The sequence below is a fragment of the Vulpes vulpes genome, chromosome 10, assembly GCF_048418805.1.
Source record: "Vulpes vulpes isolate BD-2025 chromosome 10, VulVul3, whole genome shotgun sequence".
In the NCBI taxonomy this organism is placed as follows: domain Eukaryota; kingdom Metazoa; phylum Chordata; class Mammalia; order Carnivora; family Canidae; genus Vulpes; species Vulpes vulpes.
Window position 1 is genome coordinate 47,830,148 of NC_132789.1, and position 22,826 is coordinate 47,852,973.

Below are 22,826 nucleotides of genomic sequence, written 5' to 3' on the forward strand. Positions count from 1 at the left end.
ATATATATAATTAATAGACTTCAATACTCTAGGCTATATTCTGTATTCAATGGAGTTTTGTAGTCTCAGTATACCATTATTTACATTAAAACTGGCCATTACAGATCTTATTTGTAAATTCTTTCCATATAGACAGCAACCTTAAAATTATTATTTATTTAGAAAGGCTGGATTATTATTGCAATAAATTTTCATGAAATTTCTTAAGCTTTTGAATAAGTATTTGGATATGACAACTGAGCCAAACGAGGCTACCCTTCTTCCCAAATGGAAAACCTAAGTTTAGAAGATGTAAGTAAAATAGCCAAATATCTACTTATAATTTACTTGCATATATTAGTACATACAAAATTAATTTAAACATTATCTATTCACATTCATGAAATAATTCTATTCATATTATTTATACATTCTTTTAACAGATACTGAATATCTTATGTGCCAGGTAATGGAGGATGCTACTTTAAGATTTATTTTAGAGAAAGAGAGAGCAAGTGTGCATGCAATTCCCATGAGTAGGGGGAGGGACGGAGGAAGAGAATCTCAAGCAGACTGTCCACTGAACCTGACACAGGACTCAATCCAACAACCATGCGATCACGACCTAAGCCAAAACCAAGAGTCGGATGCTCAACCAACTGAGCCACCCAGGAGCCCCGGGATGCTACTTTAGATAGGATGCTCATAGCAAACGTCTGATGAGACATTTGAGAAAAGACCTCAATGAACTATGAGGATGATCATGCATCTGTAACCTAATGATTTCATTGTGGCTAGAACCACAATTTTTGAGCCACTTAAAATGATGTTCCAGAGAACATCGCTACTGAATAAAGGACTTCACAACTACCAATTCACACATTACTTTAGAAAATGGTATTTCCATTCATCCTGTAGGATCACTCCTCATCTCTGCAACGTAAGCACTTGTTTGAGGACAGCCAATATTTGCAATTGTGAGATTATGCCTCCAGGAATAACTGCTAAATCTGTGTTAACCAAAAAAAAAAAAATTCTGTGAAATGACCTCCATAATCATCCAAAACATCAATTGAGGCTGCTTTGAACTAATGGCTTTTGTGGTCAAAAATAAAATAATTAAGAGCACCCATAATGAGAAACTTAAGGGCTCAAGTATAAATATCCTTTCTGAAGAGAAATTTTAGGGGAAAGTCTCAGATACATATAAGTTAGTATTAAAAACTGAATATTCAAGGAAGAAAAGAGTTTTCCACATACCACCATGTCCCCTTAAACTATAGCCTTATTTGTAAATACTCCTTTGGCAATAGTTAGACTTTAAAGGGAGATCAACAGGGACGCCTGGGTGGGTCAGTGGTTGAGCATCTGCCTTTAGCTCAGGTCGTCATTCCAGGTTCCTGGGATCAAATCCCACATCAGGTTTGCCATGAGAACTGCCTGCTTTTCCCTCTGCCTGTCTCTGCCTGTGTGTCTCTCATGAATAAATAAAATCTTTTAAAAAAAATAATAAGGCAGATCAACATAAGACTTTAAATATTCATTACACACACACAGGAATACTACTTAGCCATCAAAAAAAATCTTGGCATTTGCAATGACGTGGATGGAACTAGAGGGTATTATGCTAAGCGAAATAAGACAAAGACAATTATCATATGATCTCACTCATATATGGAATTTAAGAAACAAAAAATGAAGATAAAGGAAGGGAGGGGAAAATATAGTAAGATATAAACAAAGAGGGTGGGGAGGGTGGGACGCCTGGGTGGCTCAGTGGTTAAGCATCTGCCTTTGGCTCAGGGCATGATCCTGGAGTCCTGGGATTGAGTCCCACATTGAGCTCTTTGCATGGGGCCTGCTTCTTCTATCTCTGCCTCTCTCTGTCTCTCATGAATAAATAAATCTTTAAATTAAAAACAAAACAAGGGATCCCTGGGTGGCGCAGTGGTTTGGCGCCTGCCTTTGGCCCGGGGCGCGATCCTGGAGACCCGGGATCGAATCCCACGTCGGGCTTCCGGTGCATGGAGCCTGCTTCTCCCTCTGCCTGTGTCTCTGCCTCTCTCTCTCTCTCTCTCTCTGTGTGACTATCATGAATAAATAAATAAAATCTTTAAAAAACAAAAACAAAAACAAAACAAAACAAAGCAGGAAACAAGCTATAAGAGAATCATAGGAAACAAACAGGGTCACTGGAGGGGAGGAGGTGCAGGGATGAGGTATCTGGGTGATGGACATTAAGGAAGGCATGTAATGTAATGAGCACTGGTTATTATATAAGACTGATAAATCACTGAACTCTATCTCTGAAACTAATAACTGAATTTAAAACAAATCCCCCCCCCAATATTCCTTTTCTGAGATTCAGAACAAATGTTTAATTAAAAAATCTCAAAACCCAATAAACCCTTTATCAAATAAGAGTATATCCTCTTGTACAAATAAAATGCCAGTAGTTAAATCTTTTGTTTTATGAATTTCCAACATCAATGGTTACTTAAGTTCTTTCATGCTTCTAACTCATCATGTGAATGCTTATCAGAACTATATGCTACATCTAAGTAAACATTTAGTGCATATTACATGCAAAGATGACACCGTATTATTAAAAGTATGGTTCATGGATCCAGATAACCTTAGCTCAAGTCACTACCACTTAAGAGAGTAACCCTGTTTAAGCTATTTAACCCATCTGGATAAGATGGGTTGCTATTAGGCTTAAATGAGGAACAGTCAACCTTGAAGTGGCAGGAACTCAAGTAAATATTAATATTGCATTCAAAGAGCTATTATCCATTATTGCAGGCATACTAGCTGCTTCCTCTAAGTTCTATGCTTTTCCATCTTCTGCCTTTGCTCTTGCTATTCCTCCTATCTTTCCCTGAAGTAATTGGTCCAAATTATACCTTGTCCAGCAGGTTGTTGACATGAAATGAAGCCCTCCTCAATCCTTCACCCCACCACCCAATACTGAGACTGTCTATGGCCTCAGCTTAATTACATAGGTGTTGTCTACCAGTACGAGAAATAGGATTAGAGAATACAGTGAGATTTTGGTTAAATATTTTTCATTTTGTACATCAAATTCAGAATCTATTACATGCAACATGTAGATTAAAACCCTATGCACTAGAAAAATAACTGCTGAGCAGGTTTTATACTGCATATAAAAGTTTTACAACCCTTTGGTTAATAATGATCAAATACGACTGGTGCGTCTTTGGTTTAAATACTTCCAATTTTTTAACCTAGTAGGCAAACATTCAATATAGAAAAGTTTCATGGTTAAAAATAAAACTCTGCAACTTACTAGCTATAAGGTCCTGTAAACATGGCACTTAGCTGAATTGATAGAGCACGTGGTTCTTGATCTTGGCATCATGAATTTGAGCCCCATGTTGAGCCTACTTTAAATAATTAAAAAAGACCCCGAACACATTTTTTTAACCTCTGAGCCTGAGTTTCTTCATGCTGTAAGAATAACTTGAGAAGTCTAAGTGTTGTCCCTGGTGTAATACAAGATACACATAAAAAAGCATCATTTAGGGATGTCTGGGTGGCTTGTCAGTTAAATGACTCTTGATTTCAGCTCAGGTCATGATTTCAGGGTTATGGGAGTCTGCTTGCCCCTCTCCATTTGCTCCTCCCCACTCCTGCCCTCATCATTCTCTCTCTCAAACAAAACTTTCAAAAAAGCTCAAATAAATGTTACCTATTGTTAGTGCAGCTCTACTATTATATGACTATGGAACAACATTCCAATATTTAAGAAATGGATTGGATTTATAATCTTACATGTCAGTTACACCTCAAAGCTGATATTGAAACAAAATTTAGCTCTGAAAAAGAAGAAATGGATTGGACTATGCAGAGATAAGTAAAAGGTTTCAAATAGCAATCTTAGAATTCATCTAAGGTCAACTCTCATCTTATATGCCTAAACTTGCCTATAGTCACATAATTACTGACAATATTACAATCAGAATTCTGGTCTCCCCTTTTAAGTCAGTAATTTCTACTACAGTATTACTCATTGCCAGAGAGCAAGGAAAACTCCGTGGGTTAATCTGGCTTGTGTCGGCTTACATTACTTTGAAGAATAGTACAACTGAAATGACATTTTAAGAGAGCCACAAAACAAGGCATATATCTCATGTGGTTCTTTAAGGATTTTTCATCTGTAATAAAGCTTTTATAATTTCAGTGACTACTAGAATTTAAGAATTTCAAAGAATATCAAATCCATCTTTAAACTGACCCTGTAAAATAGATTCTATTACTACTAGGAGTTAAACTCCAAAGTCTAATCATAGCTGCCCATCTATTCTTTGATTGAAACTCCTGAGGGCTACTTCAGGTAGTTCTTACTATAAGGTTGAGAGTTCAAATTCTGCTGCTACTAGAGGACTGTTTTTCTATATGCTCACTTTGGGATTTCTGTTCTCTGATGTCACTTTCTTTTTTCTTTTTTTTAATTTTATTTATTTATTTATTTATTTATTTATTTATTTATTTATTTATTTATTTATTTATGATAGTCACAGAGAGAGAGAGAGAGGCAGAGACACAGGCAGAGGGAGAAGCAGGCTCCATGCACCGGGAGCCCAATGTGGGATTCGATCCCGGGTCTCCAGGATCGCGCCCTGGGCCAAAGGCAGGCACCAAACCGCTGCGCCACCCAGGGATCCCTGATGTCACTTTCTTTAACTAGTCTAAAAAGGTAGCATGGCCTACTAATCCAATGGGGTTTTTTTTTAGCAACAGATCTTGTTATGAGTAATCTTATTTATAATTACAATATTTAATTGTAATTTAATTGCTCTAGTGGAATGAGGCTGAGGTGGAATGTGACCTACAGGGGTGAGTATCCTCATTCCATCATCTACCTGGGGCATGTTTTGCTAATTTAGAAAAATCAATGGAACAGTTTTTAAAACACTGCTATACAAGAATATGGATTTTGTCTGAAAAATTAAATTGTAAGACTAAAATCTGTTACTATGGGGACTGTTAATATATTTAATAGTCTCAATATCTTTGAATAAAGGTAATAGCATCACTTTAGAGGGTGATGATCCAATCATAAGATAACAAATAGCTTTTAGCTTTATAAATGTCAACATTTCTAAGTCATTCTAACTATTTGTTTTCCCACCACCACCAATGACTCTGGTTTGCAGACTTAAGCTAACAGCTATTATCCCTGGCTTTAGTCCTGGCTCTCTGGCTTGTCCCTGAATACAAATTCTTTTACCTCTGTTATGACCCCTGCCAGCTCTTAATTTTTCAACCCTTGGATTACCACTTCCAGGCTAGGCTATCCTGATTCTCAGTCCCAGTCCAGTTGACTAGTCTGGCACAAGAGAACACAAATGAAGTCACACTGGTAAAAGACTGTGAGTAATAAGGGCCTCCAAAATCCCTGAACATACTACAAAGAATTGTTTTAAATTGTTTAGAAATAATAATCTCTAACCATATACTTTAAGAGGCTACATTTCCTTGGTCTTCTGGTTCATATGTATACAGAAGAAACAGAAAACAAGCTCTATTTTATGAAGAAACAATAGATATTAAAATAACACTATCTTTTAATTATACATATTATGGATGTATTTTCTTTGGTATTTTTTGTTAAACCAGAGGAACTCTCAAAGCACCACTGAGATATTTAAAACGATTCAACACTCTAATTTCAATTTACTACAACTTTTCAGAAAGCCACAGAAGGAAGGAAATGACTAAGAACTGCTGGTATTTTAAAGATGGTTATGGCCTCACCCTTTGTAACACATACACCTAACTTTAATTTCCATCATACCTGTTAAAACGGTTTGTATGAGTTACTGTTTACAGACTAGAGATCCAATGGTATTTTTCTAGGTGGCAAAATGGAATCTTCTAATGTCAGTTAGAAGACACTGAATGGAAGACAAGACATGGATATAAAGAACAGCAATTTTTAAAAGATTTGGATTCTGGGACAGTTCTCACCACTCCCTACCACTCCCTAATTGATGGCTCACTGCACCTAAACATTGTGTAAACAATATGGTTTATGCTAAACACCTGCTTCCCTCCTGGGAATCTGGAATTTTAGTATGTACTAGGCAGTGGGTGTCTACTCAGTATTTTGGGCTCCCCTAGTAGACAACCCTTCACAAATACTGGCACAATTCAATGCTGGGGAAATTAAGTGTATCCTGTGTGACTCCACTAGAGGATTATTGGAAGGCTGTGCCTATTTCCTATGGACTAATGCACCTTTTTCCTTGGATGATTTTGATTTGTATTCTTTTGCCATAATAAATTAGAGCTTTGATTACAACTATATGCTAAATGCTATGAGTCTTCCTATGAAATCAAAGAATAATCTAGATAATGTTCATAGTGATGGATAGTTCTCACACTGACTCCTTTTGTTTTCAGTTTATTTGGCCATGCACATTAGAAATTCTTTGTAGAAAAAGAATTCTCCTTTGTGAAAAAGGTGTGTTTTGACAATGGTGGTTACACAGTACTTGTGTTTTATTGCTTTTCTTAAATTTTAAAGGACCCCTGTAAGGAACTTTTATTTTGAATATTACTTAGCATACAGGAACTATTATTTTGAATATTCCTTAGCATACAGAAAAATACTTTTGAGATAAAGATGTTTTGGGCTGAACTGTGCCCCCTAAAATTCATATGTTGAAGTCCTAATGCCCAGTATCTCAGAATGTGACTGCATTTGGAATCACTAACGTGACTGGTTTTATCCTGGCCTCTTCTCCTGTCCTATACTCTTCACCTTCATAACTATGTCCATACTGACAACAAAAATTAGATATAAATGATTCACAAATTTATATTCCAGTCTAAATCTCCCCTTTTAAATTCCAGGTTTTACTTGACAGTTTCAACTCAGATGTCCTCAAAGTGCCTCAAACTCAACATGTCCAAAAATGAACTCCTCTCCAAACTCTGGTCCTCTTTTTGGCTTCCCTATGAATGACAGAACCATCTTTCCAGTTCAGTAAGACAGACATCCTTGGCACCTCCCCATCCCCCCTACTCTTCCACCAAGTTCTAGCAAGTTAATTTGTCTCTGAAATACAGAATCTGTTTATTTCTTTCTGTATTCATTGCCAATATCTAGTGTAAGCTCCCATTTCATCCCTGGTGAACAATACTAGCTAGCAAAATCTCAATTTGTTCTCTAGGAGATTCCTCTCAAAATAGATTCCACTCTATGTCCTCCTCACACATACCTAAAACCGTTTCATTCAATAGCTTTCCATTGGTTAGGATGGAGGCCAAAGTCCTTAATAAGACTTCCAAAGCCCAGCACTATCTGGTTACCTGCCCTCCTTCCTTATCTAACAACTCTCGGCTTTCTAGCTCCACTGGTTTTCCTTCAGTTCCTTTGAAGAGCCATGATCTCTCCTATAGGAAGTCACAGTGCCTGCTATACTCTCTATGAAACACTTTCCTCCATCATCACTCTGCTAAATAATGCCTTTTCTTCCTTTAGCACTCAATGCAACTTCTTCCTAGTATCTGAGAAACCTCTCCTAACTAACCATTCTCCTTTATTACAGGCTTTTATACACCAAGTAACTTTTCTTCATAGCATGTCATAGTTGTAATTTTACATTTAGTTATAATTTGTTTGTCTTCCCCACCAGACTGTAAGAGCCACATTAAGAATTTTTTGTTTCTCACTGAAACAGCAGATGAATAAAAGGTCTATTAAAAACCGTATGTACTAATAGCTAAAAACTGTCACCCATTAGTTTACTCTGGGGATTTTTTTTTTTCCATTTTTCTTTACATTTCCTGGAACCCCTAGCCAATTGTTAAATACTTGATAAATTTAGTGTACATGCCATAATATTGGAATTATACAGTTTTTTTTGCGAAGTATATTAAGAATAACTTAATAGTACCTACTTTCAATCCCAAATGTGAACCTTAAATATGATTTTGAATACCTATTGAAAATGTTTGCAAATTAATCATTTCCAGTGCACAAGGACACTTACTACAAAAATACTATGAATCAGTTTATGAAAATCTAAATCACTAAACTAATATAAATACTGGCACCTTCAAGGGTGGTTCAATTGGCTTCCCTCACCTCTGACTATGATACAATTCATGACGTATTCTGTGCTTCCCCTAAAAAGGTGTGATTATCTGCATAACTATTATATTTCCTCATTACTAGACTATAAGCTGGATAAGGAGGGACCTATGTCTATTTTGCTCAGCAGTGTATACTATTTACTCAGTATTTGATACGTTGCAGTGATTGGATAAACATCACTGGATAGCTGAATGATAAAGCACTCATGCTCCTGTAATCCACGAATCCTTGTCATATATTCATACCAGGATTTTGTAAACATGCTATGAAAAAACTGCCAATGATTGGGTTACACAGTAAAAAAGAAAACTCAATGTAAATTATAACCAACCCTCCTTCTCTAAATGACAATACCTGTTTGTTGTCTATCTCAGGAACTTCAATACGTTCAAAACCAAACTAATTATCTCTACTTCCACAATCATTCTGAAACTCAGAATTTATATGCCTAGTATAGGTTAATGACAGAGAAGTACAGTGGAAAAGAACATAGACATCTCATGTGATCTCAGCTTTGGCACTTATTAGGTATGCAACCCTAGGCAAGTTAGTACCTGTAGGCCTAAATTTTCTCTTCAGAAAAATCAATAGAATACCTATCTTAAAGAGTACTGTAAGGAATAACTAAGAAAATGTAAATAAAGTACCTACCAACACAAAGACTCAATACCTGGGCCTTCCTGATTCCTCTGACTTCCCCTCCTTTCCTTTATCTCCATCATTTACTTTAATGTCTTATAATTTTAATTACCATTTCTTCAATGTTGATAGGAGACACATGTACATGCCCTGTGAGTTTAAATTTTGAGAAAGGAGGAATTCATAGTATATTTCAAATAAACTTAAACATTATATGCTTTCTTAATGCTTTAATTCTCTAAATCTTCGTGAAACAAAAACAAAATGAGAAGCTAAAAAACATTTGCAATAAAGAAAAATAAAGTGTTAGGAAAAATTCAGCATCACAGAAGGGAGTAGAACAGAAAAGGAACAAAGGATTACAAAATAAGCTGAGGCAGAGCAAGGAGAAATACAGGGTCAGTCACATAAAAAAGCAAGGTCTGACCTTCTGATGAGAAAACTCTGAAGCATTCCAGTTGTTTGTTAATATATAATGAAGCATCTATAAAACGATGAATGCTGTGAAAAATATAAAGGGCCCTAATCCTAGAATACAAACCAAGAAAGACAGAAACCTGCTAAAGTGTAAACCTGTTTGTTTGAAAGGCAGTGCATTAAAATTTGGACCCAATTTAGAGAATATATTGATATAATTTTCAGAAACTAAAACAATGCAGTGGGTAAGTGCCTAAATAATGTGCTGAGGCTGGAAATAGTACAAGTCTGGTTTGTGGTAAAGGAAAAATAAAGTCACTGCTAAAGAATGCAGCTTGTCACCAAAAGCTGTATCCTTTCCTCCAGTAGGAAGTAAGAGTCAGCTCTTCTGATTTTCTCCTTACAGCCTCACAAGCTGCTGCTGGCACCACCCCCTCCCCAGCTGCAGTCTCCTACTGGGAATGTTTTCCCTGAATTTGCCAGATTGAAGTTTAAGGCCATAAAATGGAGGATTTGGAATGGACAGTCTCAATGCACATTCTCTGATGTTCAGTGAATCATGACCCAAAAAACCCCAAACCAAACCAACCAGCCAAATAAAATACTCAAAGATTAGCATTAATGTAATTCCTGAACCATAAAAGATAACTATACATATAGAGGAGAAAAGAGACAGCATCCCACTTTGATACTGACAAATGATGTCATATTTGTTGAGAAAGTATACAAACTAGAGTAGTCTGCATGGGAAAAAACACTGCTTCCATGGAGGTAGTATGGCATCTGTTTGCTTGTTTATTTTTTTAAGGATTTGTATTTAAAAAAAAAAAAAAAAGATTTGAGAGGGAAAGGGAGAGGGAGAAGCAGACTCCCTGCTGAGCATGGAGCCCCATGAGAGGCTTGATCCCAGGACCTGAGATCATGACCCGAGCCAAAATCAAGAATTGGACACTCAGGCGCCCCATGTTTGCTAATTTTTTTTTAAATGAAAAGTATGACTTCATTCACTACATAAATATTCACTGAGCACTTATTATCCAGGGTTATTTACCATATCCTAATTGGGGGAGGGTTGGTAAGCATTATTACATCATTAGATAATTCATTTAAAGCTCAAGACAAATGAAACCAAGGTCACATTTTGAGCCCAGGCATCAAGTCAGTATTTCTTAACACCCAACCACTTTTCAGATGCTGTTTCAAGTAAAGGAGATTATGGTAGTAACCAGGTAAGGTCTCTGTCCTTCTGAAACCTAAAACCCCTATAGTAGGGGGATCCCGAGATAGTAAACAAGTGAGGAAGACAGCCACCTCAACCACAGCTCCACACTCTCTCTCAATTGCCCATGACCTGGCAACTTCTGGAACAGGCATATATTCGAAAAGCCCCATAGGCTAGCCAACATTTAAAGACACTGCCTGACTGCTAAAAAGAGGGTGAACCAATCCAGTTCTTTCTTCGGTCAGAATTGGAAAACTCAATCAACTGACCTGAAAGGTCACTGAGAAGCAAATAAGAAGCATGTAAAAACTGCAGTTATAGGAAGACATGGTATTAAACCCAGATTAGAAATGCTGAGTGAAGCAGACATTAATAGAGCCTATAAATTAAAACCCCTGAAACCCCTGGGTAAAAGAAATGGGAGAGGGGATGCCTTGGTTCCCTGACAGCTTTCTGCTTCTAACCCATTTGATTTTATATATCATTAAAATGCAGCATCTTTCCTCTAGTTGTCTAATAAGAGTCTTGTAAAATCACCACCATTTTCTTTCCTAGATTAGGGCTACCTTTTTCTTCTCATCAAGCAAACTGGTTTCTAGAGGGGAAATGACACCCAGTTATTGACAAAGAATTTTGTACCAGTGGGGCAGATATCCAGTGAGGTTGTAGGCCAAGAGCTATTGCTCTGACTTAGCGCCTAAGTTATTGTTGGAACCATTTCTTTGCTACAACCAAAAAATACTAGAATTTCTCATTCAAGCATTCTACCTTTGAATTTTATCAGTTCAATGAATAAGAATAAACATTTCAGTAACTGTCATTCTTTCTTAAATGGCAGGTGCAAATACAAGACTCCTATTTGAAAGCTAAGAGTAATATGCCCAAGAATTCTTTGCAAAACACAGATAGAATATGCATAGCCTTTAAGGAGTTAAAAGATGAGAACTTTAAAATCTATTAATTCCAAAAAAGAGTAAGTCTGTAGCAGCCAAAGTTGGCTTTGTAGCTCAGGAAGTCTGCTATTGCATTTACTGCACTAAGTTCTCTAACAGATACCCTTATCCTTCTTTTTTAAAGGACCAGGGCTAGTATCAATAAAAATTAATTTCCTCCAAAGACTACTAAATACTAAACTTCAGTTGTAAGAATGCTGCAGAATTCTTTAAGAGGTATATTTCTTGGATTCTAAGTTTTTAAGGCTTTATGGAAGACCAGTCCATTAAATGTATACATCAACTAGAATACACATTCTGATTTCAAAAAGCATTGAAAAGTTTTAAATGTTTTTTAATTTAAGTAATCTACACCCAACGTGGGGCTTATGACCCCAAGATAAAGAGCCACATGCTCCTCTAATTAAGCCAGCCAGGTGCCTCAGCATTGAGGAAATACAGTACCACTGCAAGGTAAAAGGCCTACATTTAATATAACACTTACTGAGCTATAATTCACATAACGAACTCATATAAAGCATATAATTAAATGGTTTTAGTATGTTCAGTTATGTGAAATTCACAATTTCAGAACATTTTCATCATCCCCAAATGAAACCGCATACCTATTAGCTGTCATTCATCATTTTCCCCTAAATTCCCCAGCCCTAAGCAACCACTAATCTGCTTTCTGTCTCTATAGATTTACCTACTCTGGGCATTTCATATAAATGGAATCCTACTAACATGGTCTTTGGAGGCCTAAAACGTAGCATGTTTTTAACATTTACCCATGTTGTACCATATATCAGAACCTCATTCCTTTTTATTACTGAGCAGTATTTTGCCGAATGTACTCTCAACCAATTATATAATTTGGCCATTTATTAGCATCTGGGTTGTTCCCACTTTTTAGCTACTACGAATATACTGCTATGAACATTTGTGTACAAGTTTCTGTGTGGTTATGTTTTCATGTCTCTTGGGTATACACCTAGGAGAATTGCTGGGCCACATGACAACTATCTACATTCAATCTTTTGAGGAACTGCCAAATTTTTTTCCAAAGTACTTATACTGGAATTCCGATTTAAAAACTTAAACAGCGGTTTAGCGCCTGCCTTTGGCCCAGGGCGCGATCCTGGAGACCTGGGATCGAATCCCACATCAGGCTCCCAGTGCATGGAGCCTGCTTCTCCCTCTGCCTATGTCTCTCTCTCTCTCTCTGTGACTATCATAAATAAATAAAAATAAAAATAAAAATAAATCAATCTAAAAGCTTAAAAACAACAAAAAACAAAGTACTTCTACCATTTTACATTCCCACCAGTACTGTATGAGTTCCAATTTCTCCACATCATTACTAAATCTTGTTTTCGTTTTTTTGTTGTTGTTATTATAGCCATCCTAGTGGTTTTTACTTTCTTGATAGCAAATGATGTTAAGCATCTTTTCATGTGCTGACCAGCCATTATCTTCTTAGAAGAAATGTCAATTCAGATCCCTTACCCTTTTTGAAATTGGGTTGAGTTATAGGAGCTCTTTATGTATCTTGGACATCAGTCCCTTACCAGATAAATGATTTGCAAATATTTTCTTGCATTCTATGGGCCATCTTTTCACTTTCCTGATGGTATCCTCTGAATCACAAGTTTTAAATTCTGATGATATTCATCTTATGTGTCTTTGGGTCACACCACACCTAAGAAGGCTTTACTTAAGCCAATGTCATGAAGACATACTCCTTTGTTTTCTAAAAGTTGTGCAGATTTAGCTCTTATGTTTAGGTACATGAACAACTAAGTTAATATTTGTATATGGTGTGAGAAAGGGGTCAACTACATTTTATGTGGACATGTAGGCGTCCCAACACCATTTGCTGAAACTTGAAAAGACCTACATTTTAATGTGAGATTTTTCCTAGAAGCCTAGTGAAGTATTCTGGGGCAAGGGTGAAAGGAATAAGAATCTTACAAGACTGTTTATCTGAAGGAACCAGGGTGTCTTAAGGATGCCTAAAATTAGTCCGACCAAGCATATTTTCTACATCCTCTAGTTGTATCAGTTGCTGCAGTTTCTACATAGGTGGTTTCTACTTTCTAATGCATTATTCAATATCATATCCCTAATACTTGCCTTCTAATTGTTCATATGTGTTTCATGTAATATATCCTAACACAGGAAACAAGAACAATCATAGCTGTCTTAAAACTATTTGCTTTAGACAGTTACAGAGAATGCTCTGGATCTCAATGTTGAGACTATGAAATATCAAGTGTCAGCACCTACAAGTCTGACAGTGGAAAAGCAGGTTTCATCTTTAGATTCTTCAAGTTCAATTCCATAATCAAGTCATCAGGAAATTGCTTTAACTAGCAAGAGAAACAGATTAGCAGAAAATGGAATACAGGGTGCTTAAGTCTTCTTGGTAATGTACCTCAAAAAATAATTCCTAGCCTGACCTCAATAGAAATATGAAGTTAGGATTACTAGAGATTACTAGATTATTCTTAGAACCCAAATGTGAAGTTGTTCTAAGGTTATTCAGCTATATAAACAGAGATGACCAGCTATTTACAAGTTATTTTCTAACTGAAACTGACAGCACATTAATTTTCCATAATTTCTACATGAGAAACACATTCCACCATCTCCATCTTTATCACCACCAGGAATCAAGAAAATCACCTCATAAAGAACCCAAATGTACAGGTCAATATAGACTTAATATTTAATAGCTTTTAAAAACCACATGAGAGACACTTAACTCTGGGAAACGAACAAGGGTTAGTAGAAAGGGGGGACTGGGTGACGGGCACTGACGGGGGCACTTGACAGGATGAGCACTGGGTGTTACGCTATATGTTGGCAAATTGAACTCCAATATAAAAATATACTAAATAAATAAATAAATAAATAAATAAATAAATAAATACCAGAGTTCTAAAGACTGTGTCAATATGAGAAAATGCTTATAGAGTGATATTAAGAAAAAAGTAAAAGGATGCAAAAATATCAGAGTGCCATTAAGCGTACATTTAAAAGTATCTGCATTTGAAAAAAAAAACTAATATACATTGAAATGTTAACTGTGGTTGCATTAGAGTACTGAAAATGAGTTTTTATTTCTATGTAATATTTAACCTGCAGTTATAAAAACTTTATATAAAGTTGGTATCACTAACAGCTAAAAGTTATTGTTAAAAAATCTAATTTATAGGGGCACCCAGCTGGTTCAGTCAGGGGAGCATGCAATTCTTGATCTCAGAATCATGAGTTTGAGCCCTGCATTGGGGTGTAGGGATTATTTAAATGCATTTTTAAAGTTTTTAAAAATCCAATTTTTAAGCAGAAAAGAAAATAAAAGCAAAATACAGACAACTCACAATGTATATTCAATTCTGCTAAGAATATGACTTGTATACAGAGTCTAATTCCACTTTTTAAAAATTGAGATGAAAAAAAAATAAAAAAATAAAAAATAAATAAAAAAAATAAAAAAAATTGAGATGAATTCACGTAATCTTAAATTAACCAATTAAAAAAAAATTCAGTGACTGTTAGTACATTCACACTGTTGTGCATCCACTACCTCTACCTACTACCAAAATAGTACCTACTATCAAAATACAAAATAATCACTCCCAAATAAAACTTTGTACCCATTAGGTAGTACCACCCATCCTCCCTTCTCCCCAGCCTCTGGCCACCATCTGCTACTATGAACTTGCCGACTCTATCTATTTCATATAAATGAAATCATAGAATATGTGCCTTTTTTTTTTTTTTTTTTTACCTCTGGCTTCCTTCACTTAGTATAATGTAGTCAATGTTCATCTGCATTGTAGCATATATTAACTCCATTTTTAAGATATAAATAGTGAATCAGTCAAATATATATATTTGAGCATTCCTTGCATGTAAGGTATTAGTTATTACCTAAACAATATTTGGTTTCAACGATGCATCCTGGGATACAAAGGTATACAAATCAGTGCAAATTAACTTTGGTTTTTACACTTAAAACATAAAACTATAAAAGAAAAGGGATTGTTAACAAAGTTCAAAAATATTTTTAAAGTACACAAACCACTCTTGGTTTAGAATTATGTAATGAAATCCAATGATAGAACATGCTGTGTACCATAAGTCAGGAAAATCTGGTTCAGTGTTATAAAAGAGCTGTGACCTTGCCGCATCCATTCAAATCCCCAAAGTAGAGGACATCCAATGTTCTTAAATATTTAGTCTTTATATTAAATTGCAGGCACTGAGAATCAAGCAAGAGGTATAACATAAAGGCTATATTTTGACAGTAGACAGAATATATTGAAGAGACAATGAAAGAAGGTAGAAGTTTGATGTAACAGACCAGAGGTTGTTCATCTGAGATCCAGGGCTTAAGGAAGTAAATACATTCCCTAATATGCAAATTCTGTGCACCTTTCTACAGAGGATTTGTGGTTTACAGTTTCTCAAGACTTATTAAAGGGTCAAGAAACAGACTTAAGGACGGTTGCCATAGAAAAACTATTTGAAGGAAGAAAAAGGAAAAATTCAAATAGAGGGGTAAGGAAGTCTTGATTTGAAAACTGAACACTGAGGAAGCCCTCTCAACTCTAACCAAGTTATCTCTCCCACTTCAATTCTTTCTCTAGCACCATGCCTATGATTTTGTACTGTTTCATTTTTTTATCTTATACTTGGTATCCACCAGTGAGTGACATCACAGATACCCTGAAGTTGTTGAAAAAATTCTAACTGCTTTGAAGGTGCTTCAGTCACTCTGCAAATAACTTAGGCTTAATCAATGTTTCTATTTTAGATTAAAATGACAAGTCTAGGGCAGCCCCGGGGGCTTAGCGGTTTGGCGCCGCCGCCTTTGGCCCAGACCATGATCCTGGAGACCTGGGATCGAGTCACATGTCGGGCTCCCTGTGTGGGGCCTGCTTCTCCCTCTGCCTGTGTCTCTGCCTCTCTCTCTCTCTCTCTCTCTCTCTCTCTCTCTGTGTGTGTGTGTCTCAAATAAAAAAAGAAAAAAATCTTAAAAAAAATTATAAGTCTAGAACTCAAAAACCCTAGAAAACTGAAATTCTTTGCAAATTAGGCAGTAATGTCTTATTTTTTAAGATTTTATTTACTCATAAGAGACATAGGCAGAGAGAGAAGCAGGCTCCGTGCGGAAGTCCAATGGGGGACTTGACCCCAGGATCATGACCTCTGCTAAAGGCAGACGCTCAACCACTGAGCCACCCAAGTGCCCCTATGTCTTATAGTTTCTAAACCCAAAACAGTTCTTGCCCTCAAGATGGGCTAGATCCATTTAACTTTGAATGGAGAGTTCCCAATTTGAGGCTACCAAAAGTAGTCCTAATTCTCTATTAGAAGGTAACTTCTAGGAACACCTGGGTGGCTCAGTGGTTGAGCATCTGCCTTGCACTCAGGGCATGATTTCGCAGGCTCCAGAGCCTGCTTCTCCCTCTTTGTATATCTCTGGCTCTCTCTGTGTCTCTCATGAATAAATAAAATTTTTAAATAAACATTAAAAGGTAACTTCTGAAAGTGACTTTCAACTGACAAAACATGTAGTTTCAAAAATTTTCCTGGTGGTTGTCTCCAACCCTGGTCTAGTAACTCCTCATCTCCATGACTGGATCAGATTTCCCTAAATGAATTCCTGCTCATTTAACCGAATAAAAATCTCCACACAGTTCCTTTACCCTAAATATTCCATTTCTAACTGTTGGTCCCCAAAACGACCTCATTCTTCACTCAAATCATTCAGGTCCCTTAGATGTTGCAGAGTCAACTTACACCCCTGCCCGCCTGTGTACCTATTTCCAGTTAGTCTTTCCATCTTGCTAAATAGAGGTGCTAGCAAAAGTACAATAACCACCTAAATGCCCATCAAATAGGGAACTGGTTAAATAATATTCAGCCCCAGGGAAGAATAAAGCTTTTCATCTATTGACAGATGAAAAAAGGTACAGAATTGTGTGTAGTGGCCTTTTTGTATAAAGGGGTCATGAAGGACTATCTGTATTTGCTTGCTTGTGTATAAAATCTCCTGGATCCACAAAAATGTAAACATTAGTTGCCTATGGGATATAGAGTTGAATGGCTACAAAACAGAAATAAGACGTTTCATCTGTACTCTGAGAGACTACATGAATGGATCACTTAATTATTAAAACAAATTATAATTACAAATTTTAATAAAAAAACAATTATTTTCTTTCATATAGGCCAATTTTTCTTTCTTTTTTTTAATTTTTAAGATTTTACTTATTTATTCATGAGAGACACAGAGAGAGAGGCAGAGGGAGAAGCAGGCTCCATGCAAGGAGCCCGATGCGGGACTTGATCCCCAGACTCCAAGATCACACCCTGAGCTGAAGGCAGACGGTTAACCGCTGAGCCACCCAGGCGTGGCTAGGCCAATTTTTCGATCTTTATATGGATTCTATCTGCCTCCACCTTCTCAGAAAACTTTGCTGCTTTCCCTATTCAACCTTTACTAGATCTAGGCCAATTTTTCGATCTTTATATGGATTCTATCTGCCTCCACCTTCTCAGAAAACTTTGCTGCTTTCCCTATTCAACCTTCACTAGATCCTTCTCAGCTTATAAACATGATCAGGTCCTTCTCATTAAAACAAACTCATCTACCTTCAATTCCATATCCCATCATTGCCCTATTCCTGTACCCCCTTCACAACCAGTCTTCTCCCAATATATCCTATTCTTGCTCTTTCTATATCCTAATATCTTATAGATACATTCTTTTCTTATAATCCATTACTAAATTGTCTTTTTTTAATAACAGGATTCACTTCTAACTCTTCATCTCTATCGCCATCTCTTCATCTCTATCATCAACTAATCAGGTAATACAGGGGCTTCCTAACTACTAGTCTTTCCTTGACTACTATCCCCTTCCAATTTGTTCTCAGATCTTTCAAATGTCAATTCTAATTTACATAATCACCCCACTCATATCCCCATTTAAAATCCTTTAGTAGCTAGCTTTCCACTTCTCTAGGATAAGGTCCAAAATCCTTAAGAGAATAAATGTAAAGGACTCAGCACCAAGCAGCTTAATGTCGAGTCCCTGGGTGCAAACATGTACCCATTTCTCTAAAATGCTGCTCTACAGACAGGCAAGCTTGAATCCCTAAGAGATCTTGAGATGTGGGATATACAAAATATTTTAATGTATTTCACAATCTTATTTTTTTGGCTCTACATCTTGGAATGTTTTCTAAATGGCCAAAGACTTTTTACAAAATAAAACATACAGAATATATGCAAGGGTCAACACTGTTTTATGAAACTTGTCTCTGTTTTTATGAACATAAATGTGGTGTAAAAATGTACTTTTTGTGAGGTGCCAAGAAATGTTTGAAAGCCTATAGTCTTGGCAATTTTTTTTGAAATTATGATACTGCCATTTTCCTTGTGATATAAAATTTTTTCATCTATGACTTAAGAAATTATACTTCAAGTTAATTTAATAGATTTCAGAATTACAGCCATTTTAAAATGGCCTTATTTCATAAATGAGATGTGACAATTTACCTAATAGTGTTGCAACAACAAAATTTAACCGAACTCCTGTACCACACACCTATCAGAACTCTGTGGCTCAAACCCCAAAGGCTTTGTGGCTTCTGGCAGCAGTGATATGAGCTCATGATCTGCAACTAGAGACTGCCTCTTAGGGATTCTTAACTGTCTTTGTGGCACAGAAACCTTTAGCAATCTGGTAAAACTTATGGACCACCTCTCAGATGTTTTTGAATGAACATATAAAATTACCAAGGACATCAGTTATCTTAAAATGCAGTTCTATCCATGGCCTTATAGGGATCTGTGGACCTAATGGTAAGTATTCAGTTTAAAGATTACACTGAGCTTAGATGTAGTTTAGTGTAGATTAGAAGAAAATTTAGTTTAGAAACTAAACATTGAGAAATAAAATCTAGGGAGAGAAAATTCCAGATAATGAAGGACCGTTGGGGAGAAGAGAGAGGGAGGCATATGTGAAAAATGAAACACTGATAAGCTTACCTCAATAGTAAGGATTTCTTCCTTTTCAGTTTTTCTCTCATAATACATGGTAAAATTGACTTTATTTACTTAAGCAAATCTGAGCCAAGGAAACTTTAAAAATAATTTTTTTTTTTAAAAAAAAGGTGCCATGGGGGATCCCTGGGTGGCGCAGCGGTTTGGCGCCTGCCTTTGGCCCAGGGTGCAATCCTGGAGACCCGGGATCGAATCCCACGTCGGGCTCCCGGTGCATGGAGCCTGCTTCTCCCTCTGCTTCTCCCTCTGTCTCTCTCTCTCTGTGCGACTATCATAAATAAATAAAAAAAAAAAAATTAAAAAAATAAAATACAAAAAAATAAAAAAATAAAAAGGTGCCATGTATCCAAATCCCAAAATACTTTATTCACAAATAAAAATGTTGCTTTAGTCACAGGTACTGCATTTGGGTTGTATTGGCAGGAAATACTATGACAAGCCTGATTATCTGGTTTTCCAAAATGCAGAGTGAGAGGCACAGCAAGATCAGATGTATTAACAGCAGATGAAGAACAATCTGACAGTGGGAAAAGAAAATGATATAAGCAGGTACAAGAACTAAAATAAGAATAGCTTCACCCAATAACAAATAGTCCTACATAATTCAAGACTTTGGAGGTACCTTTCTATTATTTCCAGGGTATAATAAACTAATCTAATAATTTTGAATCAATAAAATGAGCTGAAAGTCTGCTAAGAAGTCAGTATTTCAGTGATTTATGGGGAAGTAGTGACAATGAAAGGGGAAGGTTGTGAAGTTTGAAAAAGGACTGGGTTGAGAATTAGTCTTGGTAAGACACTGTTACTACCTTTGGTAAGTATACTGGAATAAAAAATGTTGGCAAAAATGCTAAAAATGTGTAATATATTTTAGAAGGTTTTCTACTCCAAACTTATCCAAAATAAGTCTCTGTCTAAACTGGTAAATATCATTTAAATCCAACTGCAATTATACTTTCTACAATTGGATCCATTATATTCCCTTGTGATTTTACTACCCCATCTCCTTTTTTACTTTTTTTTTAGAGACCTGTTTTCTGGACCTCCTTGCTCCTCCATTATCCTGAATGGACTACTTACCAGTTCTTATACTTTCAGAGCCTACTTTGCTATTATAAATCTACTTCTATTACTTCCCTATTTTAAAAATACCACAATAAAAACCAGGATACAAATAACTAATGGACATAATGCTAAATAAAATAGGCTTAGTTAATAGATAGAAGCTAGTGGCTTAAAATCAATTAATGATAAATATTTCTTATAATGATTTGGTTACCAAAAGTTAGACAGGAAGAAGAATCACCAATTGATAGAAAAGACATGTAAACACCAGAACACACTTCACTACCTTTAATATTGCACTGAGGTGGCAGGGCTGCTTATCCTTAAATGACAAAATAGATGTTAAGCACAGGAGTATTTTTGTCAGTTTAGCAGAACACTGCTGTGCTATATGAAACCTACCTTTATATGATTTATGAAATATTTTAGAAGACCCAGTTCATTATAAAGGAGTCTCATTACTTCAATTATCACTGTTAAAGCCACTTCATTCCAATACCCCATTCTCCCAACAGATTAACTCCACTAGAAATGGACTCCCATGTTCCCATGACTGCCTTTGAGCCAAAATGTTACATTTTGTAAAATATGACAAATGTAAAATATTACATTTTCATTCTTCCACTATTCCTTTGCTGTACAATTGCCTCTGCCTAAAAACTCGAATCTCACAGCTGCCTGGCTCTGCTGCTAAGGCTGTTTCTTCATCTAGAAGATGGAAATACTTTCATAGAATTATGAAAATTAAGAATTTCTAGTTTCTGGTCTGGCATGTAAGGAGCTTACAAACTGTCACTCAACTCTAACAAAAAAAAAAGTTGAACAAACTTAAAAATCGACAACGCTTCTGTCAGAGCGGTGAGGCCACAGGGCAAACTGCTGACCTGAAAACTGGGAGAGACAGACAAGTGGATACAGAAAATCAAAACTTACCAGAGCTGAAACCCATGAGCAGAACCAGGGCTGGGGCAGGAAAACCTGAACTGTAACTGACAGACTGCTGGAGGGTCAGTGTGGACGAGGCTGAGCGAAACTCTGCTGGTGCCTCCACCTCCATGTCAACAGCTCTACCAGGTCCTCACAGTAAATATCAAGAGAAAAATCCCCTCACACTTCTAATGGGGGAGGAGGGAAAAGGACCATTTTGATATACACCAGAGCATTCTATTCTTCTTAACAAGGCCTGCACTCAGGAGAAACCTCAGACAACCTGCACAGGTTTTATCAGAGCCTAAACTATCTGAACAAACGAAAATACTCAAACCCAGCTGCCTCCAGCCTACTACCACATGGAGGAAGGGAAATATCCAACCTCAGCTCCCTCTTGCCATCCTGTCCCACCTAAGGGTGAGGAGGATGACACTGAGAAGCACTGCAAATTAATACAAACAAAACAGGAGCACCTGGGTGGCTCAGTGGTTGAGCGTCATCTGTCTTTGGCTCAGCTCATGATCCCAGGGTTCTGGGATCGAGTACCGCATCTGGCTTCCCACATGGAGCCTGCTTCTCCTTCTGCCTCTGTTTCAGCCTCTCTGTCTCTCATGAATAACTAAAATCTTAAAATCTTTAAAAACAAAAAAATAAAAAATAAATAAAATCTTTTTTTAAAAAACACAAAACAAAAACACCACTATATACCTATTAGAATGGGAAAATCCAAAACACTGACAATTATCAAATGTGGAGCAACAGGAAATCTTATTGCTAGTGGGAATATAATGTGGCAGTGTCAGTACAAGACAATTTGACAGTTCCTACAAAACTAAACATACACTTACCACATAGGATCCAGCAACTGTGTTCCATGGCATTTACCTAAATGACTTGAAACCGTATGTCCACCCAAAAACCTACATGTGGATGTTCAGGGCAGCTTTATTCGTAAGTGCCCAAATCTGGAAGCAACCAAGAGGTCCTTTAGTAGGTGAAAGGATAAACTGTGGTACAAGAAGACAATAGAATACTATTCAGTGCCAAAAAGAAATGAGCTTTCATTTCACACCATGGGTAGACATGGAGGAACCTTAATTGCATATTACTAATTGAAAGAAAATCTGTAAAGGTCCCATGTGATCTGATTCCAACTATATGACATTCTGGAAAAGACAAAGCTCTGGTGACATTAAAAGGATCAGTAGTTGCCAGGGTTAGGAGGGAGGGATGAATAGGTAAAAAGCAGAGGATTTTTAGTTCAGGGAAACTATTCCGAATGATGGATGCTATAATGGTGGATCTATCTCATATCTTCATTCACAGTGTAATAAATGTTTTTATTTTTTATTTTTATTTTTTTATTTATGATAGTCACACACAGAGAGAGAGAGACAGGCAGAGACACAGGCAGAGGGAGAAGCAGGCT

General features: G+C 36.6%; 1 protein-coding gene across 1 annotated transcript in view; it reads right to left on the bottom strand.

Annotated features, from left to right (window-relative positions):
- The window catches only part of RNF11 (ring finger protein 11), a 38,006-nt gene that overhangs the window by 3,697 nt on the left and 11,483 nt on the right, over positions 1-22,826 (bottom strand). The gene's annotated exons all lie outside the window — the stretch shown is intronic.